The sequence below is a fragment of the Pseudopipra pipra genome, chromosome 6, assembly GCF_036250125.1.
Source record: "Pseudopipra pipra isolate bDixPip1 chromosome 6, bDixPip1.hap1, whole genome shotgun sequence".
Classification (NCBI taxonomy): domain Eukaryota; kingdom Metazoa; phylum Chordata; class Aves; order Passeriformes; family Pipridae; genus Pseudopipra; species Pseudopipra pipra.
The window spans coordinates 63929117-63943062 of NC_087554.1; positions in this window are offsets into that span (position 1 = coordinate 63929117).

The window sequence follows — 13946 nt, forward strand, 5'->3', positions numbered from 1 at the left end:
AAATCTGATAAATCCTGACTTGCCAGAGTGTTTGGGCTTGGGAACAACTGCAGCTCCTTCATTTTTATCGTGGGAAAATGAATTAAAAAGCCCTTTGTATGAGCACAGGGGGTAAGTTGTCTTTCCTTAGGCGTGCACGGAGAGAGTGACCCTGCACCTCCCTTCTCTGCTCTGCAAAGGGTTTGATTTTAAACAGTGTTTCCCACATGGATATTTTTTACTCTGAAAGTGTAGCAATTCCAGCCTGTGACCCAGGTTTAAAACAGAGCAGGGAGACGTTTAACAAAGGGGCTAAAACGCTGTTCCTTGGAACGTGGCACCGATGTCTGTGCACTGGAGCGAGAATTAATAATGGCTGAACCACGTTCATTTTCCAGGGATGTTGGGGTGGGAGCCCTGGAGGAAGGAGACATGGACTTGGAAGGAAGTTTCTGTCAGGATCAGCGGCTTTCCTCCCGAGTCAGTGCTCGTAGGATGCTCCAAAAGAATGTCCTGTGATTATACAACTGGAAATATTTTAATTAAGCACTGCAGCCTGGCTTGCTGAGTGAATGCAAAGCGTATGGAAATAACTCCCTGAGCCTCGTGGGCTCTGGGCAGAAATGAGCTATGCAGGACATGAAAACTTGCTTTTTAGGATTAAAATGTTTCCAGTTGCTTAAGTGAGAAACCCTTTTTTTTTTTTTTCTTTCTCTTTTTTGGTGTTAACAACAGTGACTGAAGGTGAGCCAGAGCTGCTTCCTCCTCGCTGGAACTTGATAACATGGGGGGGGTATCAATCAGCTTTTACTGAATTAACATTTCACTGATAGTGATGCACAAAGCCTTTTAATGAGGACTTTCAAGTCCCCCAGCTCCGGGTTTTTTTGCCTGCCTGTTCCTTAGCAACAGAGGGGATTGGCAGGCAGCAGGGGTTTGATGTGTTCTTACATAAAGGATTTACAGTGCTGGAAATGGCATGCAAAAAAAAAAAAAAAAAATTAGGATAATTGTGTGTTATTGTTTTGGCACAAAGTTCAAAGATAAACAAACAACCTTTGGGCCCTTAGAAGCTTCCTGTGCCGTTCTTGTTCCTTCCTCTGTTCTCCTGGAGAAGTTATCCACCGAGTCTGGAGCTGAAATTAAGCAGACTTTTGTCTGTTTTCTAGAAATTACCACATCAGAGCAGAAAAAGCAGAGGTTGTTGATCTATATTAGAAAGGAGAATTAAGGCACAGAAAGGAAACAAATGCTCTACAAGGCTTGGGCAAAGCTGCAGCTTGGTGGTGGTGGTGGCACCTCCAGCCACCAGCCTGGAGAAGAAAAGGCTCTGGGAGACCTGAGAGCACCTTCCAGGGTCTAAAGGGGCTCCAGGAGAGCTGGAGAGGGACTGGGGACAAGGGATGGAGGGACAGGACACAGGGAATGGCTTCCCACTGCCAGAGGGCAGGGATAGGTGGGATATTGGGAAGGAATTCTTGGCTGGGAGGGTGGTGATGCCCTGGCACAGGTTGCTCAGAGAAGCTGTGGCTGCCCCTGGATCCCTGGAAGTGTCCAAGGCCAGGCTGGAGCAACCTGGGCTGGTGGAAGATGTCCCTGCCCATGGCAGGGGGTGGAATGAGATGATCTTTATGATCCCTTCCAACCCAAACCATTCCAGGATTCTGTGATCCTATGATTCTGTGTGAAGGGATGTCCTGGGAATGCAGCCCTCCAGGGTTCTGTGGTGGAAGCAAGCACTCAGTCCCTCTTTTCCGTGCTTCCCATGTCTGCTTGGTCTCATTTGCCCTTGCAGAGGAGGGATGGGGCAGCCACAGCTTCTCTGGGCAAACTGTGCCAGGCCTCCCCACCCTCCCAGCCAAGAATTCCTTCCCAATCTCCCGTCTAATCCCACCCTCTGGCTTGGTGGTGTACGAGAGGATCATAGAACAGAGTCACAGAATGGTTTGGGTTGGAAGGGACCTTAAAGCCCATCTCATTCCACCCCCTGCCATGGGCAGGGACACCTTCCAACATCCCAGGTTGCTCCAAGCCCCGCCCAACCCGGCCTTAAAATATTTTCCAAACTAACTGTGCATTAATCCTTCTCTTTCTGCCTTCCAGGCACTCCCCTGAGCACACAACCACAACTATTCCACCCCAAAAGCTGCTGACAGAGGCAGGGAGATGATCAGTGTTGAGAGAACACCTTCACTGGGAAGCACCCACCTCCTTTCCGTGGGATTCCACCCCTGAGCCTCCCTGAGCTCCTGGAACACATCAAAGCCTGGTGCAAAGCGGATGATGCCAATTAGGCTTTTCTTTAATGAGCTTTTCATGTGCTGCCTTCCCACTCAGAGGAGGGAGGGGTCTTGAAGCCTCCTTGGTCCCTGCTGAAGTTGGGTGTGAGTCAGACTCTGGCAGAGCCTCAGCACCACCGTGGCTGCCTTGGCCTGGCAACACTTTGCAGCAGCCTGGAGAGGATTTTAATCTTTACAAAGTTTCAGTGCAAGGATCATCCAGTCCAACCCCTGGCCCTGCACAGACACCCCAACAATCCCACCCTGTCCCTGAGAGTGTTGTCCAAACCCTCCTGGAGCTCTGGCAGCCTTGGGGCCGTGCCCACTGCCCTGGGCAGCCTGGGCAGTGCCAACCACCCTCTGGGGGAAGAACCTTTTCCTGAGATCCAACCTGACCCTGCCCTGTCCCAGCTCCAGGCCATTCCCTGGGTGCTGTCCCTGGTCCCCCCAGAGCAGAGCTCACTGCCTGCCCCTCCTCTGCCCCTCCTGAGGGATTTGCACCTGCAGTGAGGTCTCCCCTCAGTCTCCTCTTCTCCAGCTGAACACACCAAGTGCCCTCAGTGTCCTCACACGGCCCCTCAAGGCCCCTCCTCATCCTCGTGGCCACCTTTGGACCCACGTGCCTTTTCCTTCCCTGGTCTGAGAACACAAGACAGAGCTGCTCCACTGAATCCTAAACCTTTGGCCACCCCCTTGAAGGAAAACCAATTAAAACTGTAGGAAACCCACCCAGTTTGTTCCTGATGTGGGTCCTTTATGTGAGTGCCCAATATTTTACGAGGGGCTGAGTTGATTTTAGGGCTGCCCACGGGGCAGGTGCCTGCAAAGCCTTTGCTGCTGATGCAGGACCTGTGCAGGAACAGAGCTGCTGGTCCTGCTTGTTTCATCCCACCTTCCCTTGTGCAACAACCCAAATTCCTTAACGAAAAAAAATTACAACCCAACCCCAAACCGAAGCGAGAACAGCAAGAAAACCTCTGCAAATGCTTCCTGGGGATTTTATGAGCTAAAAACTGCTTCTTGCTCTGTTCCAAGAGGAGGACATCAATCCCTGTGCAGCAGCAGAAGACACCTGGTACCTGTCAACCCACAGGTTAACCCTTCCCTCCCATCCCACTGCCAAGGATGAGCTTCTCCCACCGAGCCACTTGTGTCTCTTTAGCACTGACTTGAAGCTGCCCGGCTTAACCCTGCTCAGAATAATCTGTAATGCTAATTAAAAAGAATGATGACTTATTTAGTTATTCCAGTCTGTTTCCTGGGGGCATTTTGGCAGGCTCAGGCACGAGGGAACTGATCCATGTGCTGTTACTGAATCCCTGTTGCCTGGATCAGTCCAGCCTGCGCCCTCAGAAGGTGGTTGTGCAGCCAATATTTAGGCACCAAACTCTCAGATCATTCTCCCCCTGGAATCTTTGGCTGACAGCACCTTTTTTTTCCAGGGGGAAAAGCACTCCCACCCCCCTCCCCCCCCAGCAATCCCATGGATAAGGAAGGGATGTACCTGTTACCTGCTTCTGCCAGTGGGTTGTGCCACTCCACTGTGCCAGAGCTGCAAACACCACCCAGCTCTGGCTCTGCCGCTCTCTGCTCTTTGCTCATCCATCTCAATTCTTCCCAGTGCCTGTTATCCAAGGAAAACTTCATCTCCAGCAATCCCATCGTCAGAGTTGAGGTTTCCAGGTGTGAAGTGCAGGGTCTTGTTTGTGGTGTCGAAGCTGGGAAATGCAAGGGGGTCACAGGTGAGTGCTTTGGCTGCTTAAAGAATCATCCTCAGAGGCATCAGCAGAAGCAGGTTTAATTTAAATCAAATAAAGTTCGATTTCAAGGCTCACTCTGCTGCTACATAGATAAACACACAAAGGAAAATTGGATCAGAATCAATTTAAAATGATCTGAATGAAGGCCTGGGATGCAAAAGGTTAAGAGTGCAGAGGGTGAGGGAGACCCTCGTGGGGTCGTGAGCTTCAGGGTGGACCCCCCCCCCTTATTAAATTCAGCCTCAGACTTGATCAATGGTTTGATGTCCAAAGGATTTAGCAGCACTTAATCACTGACTAATTTAACACTTGTAGCAAATTCTATTGAACCACTTTGTGAGCACAGCAGTGACTGAACTCCGGATCTGGCAATATTCCTGCTGCAGGAATACCCCGTAAAACAATTCACTCAAAAAAGAGTGTGGAAAGGTACAGACCTGGGAGAACCTGCCCCTAATTTCGGAGAAATACTCCCTTTGCATCTCTCAGCTGCTGAAGGGTTGAGCCTTGAGGACTGGGGGTGTCAGCCCAGGTCCCATCACCAGCTTTTGGTGGTGGCTCTCCAGGTATCACGAACTTGAGAGTTTAATATCCCGGATTCTTATCCCAGAATGTTCTGAGGTGGAAGGGACCCTCAAGGATCCTCGAGTCCAACTCTTAAGTGAATGGGAATTCCCATATGGGAATCACACCTGCAACCTGGGTGTTTTTAGCACCAGCTCTCACCAGCTGAGCCAAGCTCAAGGTGTCCCATTCTGAGGGAAAATGCCAAGGTCCAGGAGGGCTCCAAGGGCCTCACATGGAACCACAGCTTATAGGGTTGTGAGATACCTGCCTTTAGTCATCTGTGAGTCTCCAGGATGATTCATGGCATGTTCCAAGGCTGTAGGAAAAGTCTCTCTCATTCCCTACCTCGGTGAGGCAACAGAAGCTCCCGGTACGGACGGTGCCGTCCTCGCCGGAGTCACGGCTGAGTCATGGATAAGGCTGGGAGAAGCATCACCACTCAACTCATTACATAATGCTGAGGCCTGAGGGGAATTCCTGGAATCCTAGAGTGGCTCAAGGAATGGGGTGAAGGGCAAACCCACCACCACAAGGGGCTGAGAGAAGAAGAAGCAAAAGGACTCTATTCTTAGCTGGAAAACGTCTTTTGAAAGTGTGACAAAAGCTCATTTGCCTTTGAACATTGGGAAATAGTCATTATATGACCCACTTAGGCAGTGCCCCATTTTGTCCAAAATACTGATTATTAATCCTTAATTTCACCCCCCCCCTTATTATAGAAGTTTGAGGGAATTTTATAGGCAGTGTTTTTTTTCCCCCTCGGACTCTTTAGTCACTACTGTTTGTTTAAAAAGACAGAAAGTTTGAGGAGAAATGACACTTTAAATGTAAAACCTCTGAACTAATCTCTGCTTTTATAGTCAATTAGTTCAGTGAAATAGTGCAGCACATTACCATGTGCTATATATATATATGGTTGTGCTTGAAAGACACTTGCTTGGAGGCCACGGACTTGCTTTTCCCAGTGGTCTGGGACAACACTGAAGATGTCCAAGTGACTTTTCCTGAGGGCACAAGGGTTGTGGGAGGGTCACCACCAAATCCTGAGCCCGTGGGCTGCCGCGTCCCCCCCCTTTTACTCGTTTCTTGGCCCTCTCTAAATATCTCTACATTTTAATTACAAACCAGATCTCCTGAACCACCAAGCTCTTTGCTCAGCGAGACCCCCCCAGCGCTGCAAACCCCCAAAATTTGGAAACCTGACTTGGTATTCTGCGTGTTTGAAAGGAAAAGCTGCTCCTCTTTGGTCTGATAAGGAGCAGGGTGGAACACACTCTTTGCTGGTTTTAATGCATCCAGATGAAAAGCACTCCCTGACATTTTCTTCCCTAAACTCAGCGCCTTAATATTCAGCAGTCTCGCCCCTTCATTATGTTAAATGCCTTTTAAAAAGTAACCAGAGCTGTGTGGAGGAGGCCCACTGGCATACAAAATGGCTCCTTCTCCATAAAAATGCAAATGAAGCCTCTGGAAGCGGAGGTCTTGCTCGTTTGTATAGAAAATAAATAAAAAAAAAAAGGGTTTCAAACAGAGCCCGGAGGAAACTCTGCTCGCAACAGGATGTTCAGTGATGTCAGCAGCCCAATAATATTATTTCTCAGCTCTCTCCCAAGTGTTCAGTTTTGGTTTTAACCCTAAATTGCCACCATGACTCAGCTGAGTCTCCTGTCAGGTCCCTGCTTTTCCAGGACCTTCATGAAGGCCGTGGAAAAGGAAGGGTTTTCAGGTGAATGATCATCCAAAAATATCTATACACCCACACTGAGTGGTTACTTGTTCTTGGACGTGATTATCCTTTCTGGAGGATGTGTGCCCATTCCCACATGCAGGTGAGAAAAAAACAACCAAAACCCAAAGAATATTGCAAGAACCTGAGAATTTTCCCAAGGTTCTCACCTGGAAATGTGTGGATATTTCTATTTCCATCCATTGAAATGTTGCAGTGGAAGGTGCCCTGGTCCAGTGGAAGGTGTCCCTGCCCATGGCAGAGGGTTGGAATGAGATGCTCTTTAAGGTCCCTTCCAAGCCAAGCCATTCTGGGATTCTCTGATTCTATAAATAGCATCACTACTGGGCTCTGCTTCTGCTCCCTGTGAGCAGCAGGATATTCCAAACATTCCAAAAGGCAGGAGAAAGGCACTAAAAGAAATGATTTACTCTTCCATCTCTTTGGGGTGATTCTCTTATGGCAGATGTTCTTCCCTGCAGTAACCTATATTTTCCCATGGAGGAGGAGTTGAGTCAAATCCCAAAACCTTGTGATGCTCCAGAGTTTTCCCACAGCACTGGGATGTGGCTGCTCTGGGGGTTGTGTGAGGAGCTGGAATATTTTGGTGCTGCTGAGCTGTCTTGTAGATGTGAAATATGGCCCTTGAACAAAGACAGAATTCTATGGAAACCCACAGAGCTGCAGTTTGGTTGATTTTATTCATTCCTGGAGGGAATGGGGCCTCACTGAACCTGCTTTGTGTTTGCCCAGGACACCAAAGGACCCCAAGCACAGGAGCTGGGTCACATTGAGCCCAGGTGACATTCACAACAGGTTGGGGACCAGAAATTGCGTCTGCAGTGATGCTGAGAGTCACACTGTTGGCAAAACCTTTGGATCATCTCCTCAGACCATTGGCAGTAAATCAGCTGTTACAATATTCCACAGAAACCTCTTCCAATGCTGGGGACGTTGGAAATGGGAGAGCCTTGGGCAGGTTTGGCAGACTCAACCCTGCAGATGCCACTCCCAGCATTTATCCACGTTGTGGACAGGCTCATCCTTCCATCTGCTGCTTCCAATGTATAGCCTTTATTACCCTTTTTTTGGTGTAATTTCTGTGAAGATTCAACGCCCCGTGCCAGGATTTCTCCCGTCGTAACTTTTGCAACACTTCTTGTTCTTGCTTATTTGTGCTTGGGCTCAGTCAGGCAGGAGCCACCACGCCAAGGTGTCTGCCACAGTAATTGTCTGGGCTCCCTTCCAGCTTTGGATCGTATTTCTGGAAGCACTTTGAGAATCCCAAGAGCCACAGAGGAGTTTGGCAGTGACTTCCCAGCCAGACTGTGCCCGGGGTTTGGAGGACCTGTGGTCCTGCCTCAGTGGCTGGGGTGGGGTTGTGCTGGGGCAGCTCTGTGGGTTTGGGATCAGGGGGATGTGGAGAAGGTGGGGGACTCCCAGTGAGCAATTCCATGCTGCTGTTCAGCTTTTTCTTCCAGAGGAGGCCACCAAGATGATTATGGGAATGGAGCAACGAGCTGGGATTGTTCGGCCTGGAGAAGAGAAGGATCCAGGGAGACCTGAGAGCCCCTTCCAGGGCCAAAAGGGGCTCCAGGAGAGCTGGAGAGGGACTGGGGACAAGGGGTGGAGGGACAGGACAAGGGGGATTGGCTTCAAAGTGAAAGAAAATAGGTTTACATTGGATATTAGGAAGAAATTCTTGGGAGGGAGGGTGGGGAGGCCCTGGCCCAGGTTGCCCAGAGAAGCTGTGGCTGCCCCTGGATCCCTGGAAGTGTCCAAGGCCAGGTTGGAGCAACCTGGGCTAGTGGGGGGTGTCCCTGCCTGTGGCAGGGGGTTTGGAATGAGATGATCTTTAAGATCCCTTCCAACCCAAACCATTCTGTGATTCTGGTCTCACCCCAGTGGAAAGCCAAGTGATGGGGATGGATTTCCTCCCTGAGCAGTTTTTGGGGCTCATCAGTGGGGTTGTGTCGTCACTGCATTTGTAACATATTTCATTGTCATTCATCTTCAGGCTTTTATTTGCTTGAAGCAGATATTGCTGAGGATTTCAAATTGCTTTGTAAGGCACTGGTTCACTTCAGTGGTGCTTGTTTTAGTTGCTTGAGCACCATGTACAGCCTCAAGCTCTGACACCCCTGCAGTGAGTCCTGGGGATGCTGATCCAGAGGACAACAGGCCTTGGAGGTGACCTGGGAGAGAAGGACTGGCCAGGAGAGTGTCTGGAGTGAAAATATCCAAACTTATGCTGCAGAATATGAAAATTCTTCCATGCTGTTAGCCAGGATCCATCTGGAGCCTTCTATTTAGAGGATTGTTTTGTTCCAGTCTTTGCTCCCATTGCTTTTCATCAATGCCAGGTGAAAAATGTCCTTTTTTTTGGATGTTCTTGAGATCCTTGCATGTCCCAGAACTGCCCACTGCTCGTTTGACTTTCATCACAAAGGAAACTGCACAGCAAGCCCTTGATCCATTATTTCAGTGCTTTTTTCGTGATGTTTGGTTCAATGCCATCTTCAGACCTTTGATGGTACAATAAGTCACCAAAAGCCCTCACACTCTGCAGGTTTCTGTGTCTGTTACCACAGCAGAGAAAACTTACGTGTTCCAAGAGTTTAGGTTGGGTCTGTGTTCCCTGTTTCCCTTCACAAAGGTGTTGTTTTCCAAATATGTGTTTAATCCTGGTGTTTCATCTTTCACTGTCTTCCCATGGATGGGAATACACAGCACAGACCCAGAGTGAGAGCAGTCCTGCACAGGTTTTACCTGGAAAACTTGGAGGTATAGCCCTCTGAAATCTGTTTATTATAGATGCAACCAGAAATATTTTGAGTTGGAGGGATCCAGTCCAACTCCTGGACCTGCACAGACACCCCAACAATCCCACCCTGACCCTGAGAGGATCATCCAAACCCTCCCTGAGCTCTGGCAGCCTTGGGGCCGTGCCCACTGCCCTGGGCAGCCTGGGCAGTGCCAACCACCCTCTGGGGGAAGAACTTCAGTTACTCTTAAATTATACTGGATATAAATATTTGGATTCTCATTTTTTGTGGAGAACTATCACAGAGAACATTGAATACCACGGAGAAGTTGTGGCTGCCCCATCCCTGGAAGTGTTTGAACAGGTTGGACGGGGCTTGGAGCAACCTGGGCTGGTGGAAGGTGTCCCTGCCCATGGCAGGGGGGGCAATGAGAGGGACTTGAAGGTCCCTTCCAACCCAAACCAGTCTGGGATTCCTCCTCCACCTGCCAAGGTGGGTGTTTTAGGAGCTCTCAATCCTGGCTTGGCTCCAGAATCAACTTCCCAGAATCCCAGAACCTGCTGAGCTGGAAGGGACCCCCAAGGCCCATCCAGTCCAACCCTCAGCCCTGCCCAGGAACATCCCCAAGAGTCCCCCCCTGTGCCCCAGAGGATCATCCAAACCCTCCTGGAGCTCTGGCAGCCTTGGGGCCGTGCCCACTGCCCTGGGCAGCCTGGGCAGTGCCAACCACCCTCTGGGGGAAGAACCTTCTCCTGAGATCCAACCTAAACCTCTCCCTGGCACAACTGAGGGTGCACTTGATCCTCTCATCAATAAAGATCTCAAACAGGACCGGCCCCGGTGCTGAGCTTGGGGAGCACCACGTGTGACCAACCACCAGCTGGATGTGATTCCATCCCCATCACTCTCCGGGCTCCACCATCAGCCAGTTTTCTCCCCAGTGAAGGGGACATCCACCCAAGGCAGGAACAGCCAGTTTCTCCAGGAGGGTGCTGCGGGAAACAGCATAAAATGCTTTACTAAAGTCCACCCAGACACATCCACAGCCTTTCCCTCATCCACTGCACAGGTCACCTTGTCACAGAAGGAGATCAGGTTGGTCAGGCAGGACCTTTCCCAAACCCAGGCTGGCTGGGGCTGATCCTGCACGTGCCGTGTGATGGCACCAAGAGGATCTGCTCCATGGCAGGCCTGGAGTTCCCCAAATCCTCCTTCCAGCCCTTCTGGTGGGTGGGAGTCACGTCTGTGACCCTGCAGAGGCCTGGGAGCTGCCCAGGGAACCACAACTGCTGGGGAATGATGGAAAAAGGCTCCCTCAGCACCCTTGGGTGGAGCCCATCCAGCCCTGTGTGTATCCAAGGGCTGTAGCAGGTCCCTGACCATTTTCCCTTGGATTTTGGGGGCTTCATTCTGCTCCCTGTCCCACTTTCCAGCTCTGGCTACCTGGAAAACAAGTAGTTTTGCTGCCAAGACTGAGGCAAAGAAGTCCTTAAGCACCTCAGTCTTCTCCTCATCCTTTATCACCATATTTCCACCCACATCCCCCAAAGGATGGAGATTCTCCATAGCCCTCCTTTCACCACTATTGGATTTACAGAAACATTTTTCTTGTCTTTTACAACAGCAGATTAAGTTCTAGTTGGGTTTTGGCCCGAGAAGAAAGATGATCCCAGCCTATCAAGTTTTTTCCAAGGTACTTTGAACAAAATAATTGAGCAGGAAAACCTCCGGGGCCTTCATTTCTCGAAATATTAAAATTGTGATGTAAATTATCTCATGCCTGGAGCAAAAAACTTATAAAATGTCAGGGTTGTCATGGTTTTAAATACACAAGCAGTCAATGCTTTGTCAACTCATATTGGAATTTTAGTCATCCAGATAAATTGTTGCTGCACACAGACACACACATAGGGCTGGTGGTGGGTTTTTTTTTTTTTTTGGAAACAGTAATGAACTTGCTTCTCAAAGGGTATTGAAGAGACCTGCAATTCCTGGCTTTCAGAAGCATCCCCAAAGGGAGCCAGATAATATCTTCAGAGCAAATCCACCTGAGTGTGGGGAGCTTATTTATGGGATGAGATTTGACTGTGCAAAATGATTTCTGCCACTGCATCCATTTATATTTTTGTCTTGGTGTTACTAATGGATACAGCAGCAGACCGTGAGGGAGGAACATTAAAGAAGCAGGGACTGGCTTGATCCAAATCACAGAACTCTAAAAAAAAAATTCAATTGGGAACAAACCTTTGAATACAAAACTTAGCTCGGGTTGGGTTGCGATTCAAATGGTGCATCCTTTGCAAATAAAACATCCCACCTCTTCCTGAAGGGGTGGTGGCTCCAGGCTCCAGGGCTGGATCCCAGGGGATCCCTGGGATGCTGGGTGGGATTTTGCAGCCCGTGAGATGGGATAATTTGGTGCTGCTGCTGCAGTAAATAGCCATTTACTGAATCCCCAAAACCCACAGGGAAAACAGGATGAGCTGTGCCTGGCTCAGCACACCCTCAGCACGTTCTGAGGGGCAGCCCTGGGGTAGCTCAAAGGTGTTTTCTTCTTCAGACTGTGGCTGGAAGAGCAGCAGCTCCCAGAGGGGATTTATGTGGCTGTAATTAATTTAATGTGGATTTACAGTCCTTACAAATACTTTATCCCTGCTGATAGAGAGTTTTCCTTCAGCCCTGGGAAGAGGTGGCTCTGGGAAGATCTCTTTGTGGCCTCTCAGTGCTTGAAGGGTCTTATAAAAAAAGGGAGGGTGACTTTTTCCTTGGACAGATCGTGATGGGACAAGGGGGAATGGTTTCAAACCAAAAGAGGAGAGATTTAGATTGAATATTAGGAAGCAATTCCTGATTGTGAAGATGAGGAGGCCCTGGCGCAGGTTGCCCAGAGAAGCTGTGGCTGCCCCTGGATCCCTGGAAGTGTCCAAGGCCAGGTTGGACGGGGCTTGGAGCAACCTGGGATAGTGGAGGGTGTCCCTGCCTTGGCAGGGATTTGGAATGAGGTGGGCTTTAAAGTCCCTTCCAACCCAAACCATTCCATGATTCTATCACTCCTAGGATCTGATCCAGTACTTTTCAGGTAAGGACACGACATTCCTGCAAGGTACAGGATGATTTTTCTTTCTTGTCCTCAGCTTCTCCCTCTATTGGGTTTTTGCTTCCCAACTTCACTATCATCAACATCCATCTGACCACATTGAAGTGTCTTCGTTGTGTAGGGAGCCAGATGAACCTGGTTTATATTTTCTCTTTTGTTTAACTTCTCCCCTAATGAAATTCTGCATCCTGAGCTCTTTTGTTTGGCACCGCATCCATCCCGGCATTGTTTGGTGCCTGTTTGTTTACAGCATCCCATCCCGAGCAATCAAAGGGCTAATTTAATCTGCCTTCCTTTGTGCTGCTGATTAAAAGGGAGCATGAGAGAGAGAGAGAGAGAGAGAGATGGCAGCACATGACCTCACTGATGCACAGTGGAGTGGCACAAAATGGGTTTAATTCAGTTCTGCTCAAGGCCAACCGCGCCGAGATCTTCTTGTGCATCTCAGAGAGATGGAGCTGTGCTTTGAGATGTTGGCTGTGGGGGAAGCTGAGACAGCTGGTTTAGTTTAAAAGTCCACCTTTAAGTGTCTAAGTGAAAGGAATGAATGACTGAAGGTTGCAGGTGAAAAATCCTAGAGCTGCTAAAAAGCGGACGGTTGGCAGACTGTGATGTAAGAATATTGTATGAGCCAAATGGTTGGATGTAGAAGCAGCGAAAAAGGAGACAGAAAAATCCAGACAAGTTTGTCATCAGGATGATAATGCAGCTGTGAGTCCACCCACAGACAAACCTGAAACCTCACACAGGGAAATGCAGGAAACCACAAACAAAAGAAAATCACTGGCTGGGGTATTGCCCTAAGATGGTAAAACATTTATGTTAATAACTGTTAACGCTAACAGTTGCAAAACGGGGCAGATACTGGTGGCAGATACATTTAAAAAGAAAAAAATAAATAGAAGAACATGTTTAAAAAGGAGACTAGACCTCCTAAACTGCAATAAAATCAGTTGTACACCCCAAAACTTGTGAGGTGTCTTGGCAAGAGGAAACGAGGTGGGGCAGTGCTGGTCAGAGCAAAGTGCAGCAGAAAACGCTTCGAGAGCAATGCAAAGATTCCTGCACACTGATGCCTAAAATGAAATTCAGGGAGAAAAAAAAAACTCTGAGGAAAATTAGTTTTGAAGGTAAGATAAGGAAAGGGTTTTAATTTGTGCCTAGGCATAAGTTCCCGTGTCTCAGATGTTACAATTTATAATATTTTTTGTCCAATCCCAGGTTTTGTCCACCCACTGGCTTTTGCCCTGATCCACCCTCGAGGGTGGGGAATTGAGTTGAGGGTCTTTTTGGGACCCTTTCTTCATCAATCATCATCTTCTTCAGAGCACAAAGGGTACATGGTCACCCAGACTTTGACTGTGCTCTGAGGTTTAGGCCAAGGTACGAGTGTTCTCTAAACAAAATAGACCTGTCCTGACAAGAGACTGAACATTTTCTAATGGAATTCAGGGGATAATTGATATGGGGAGCGTGGAATGGGGCAATAGGGTTGGGGAATGTGTGTAGTTATGTTAAGGGAATAAAGGCTGCTGCTTCTAAATCTACTTCTACTATATAACTACTTATAAAGCTTATAAAAATTAGGAAAAATCAGAAAACTAGATGGACCTTAAGGCATCAGCACAGAGAAGTTAATTAGCAATAAAACATAGGGTAGTTATCCACTAAAATCCTGATCTATGTAAAAAAGTGGAGATATGCACAAATTCTGAAGGCATCCCTGTGTCATAAAGTCAATCCCATGCCTCGACTCCCAGCGATGGGACATCC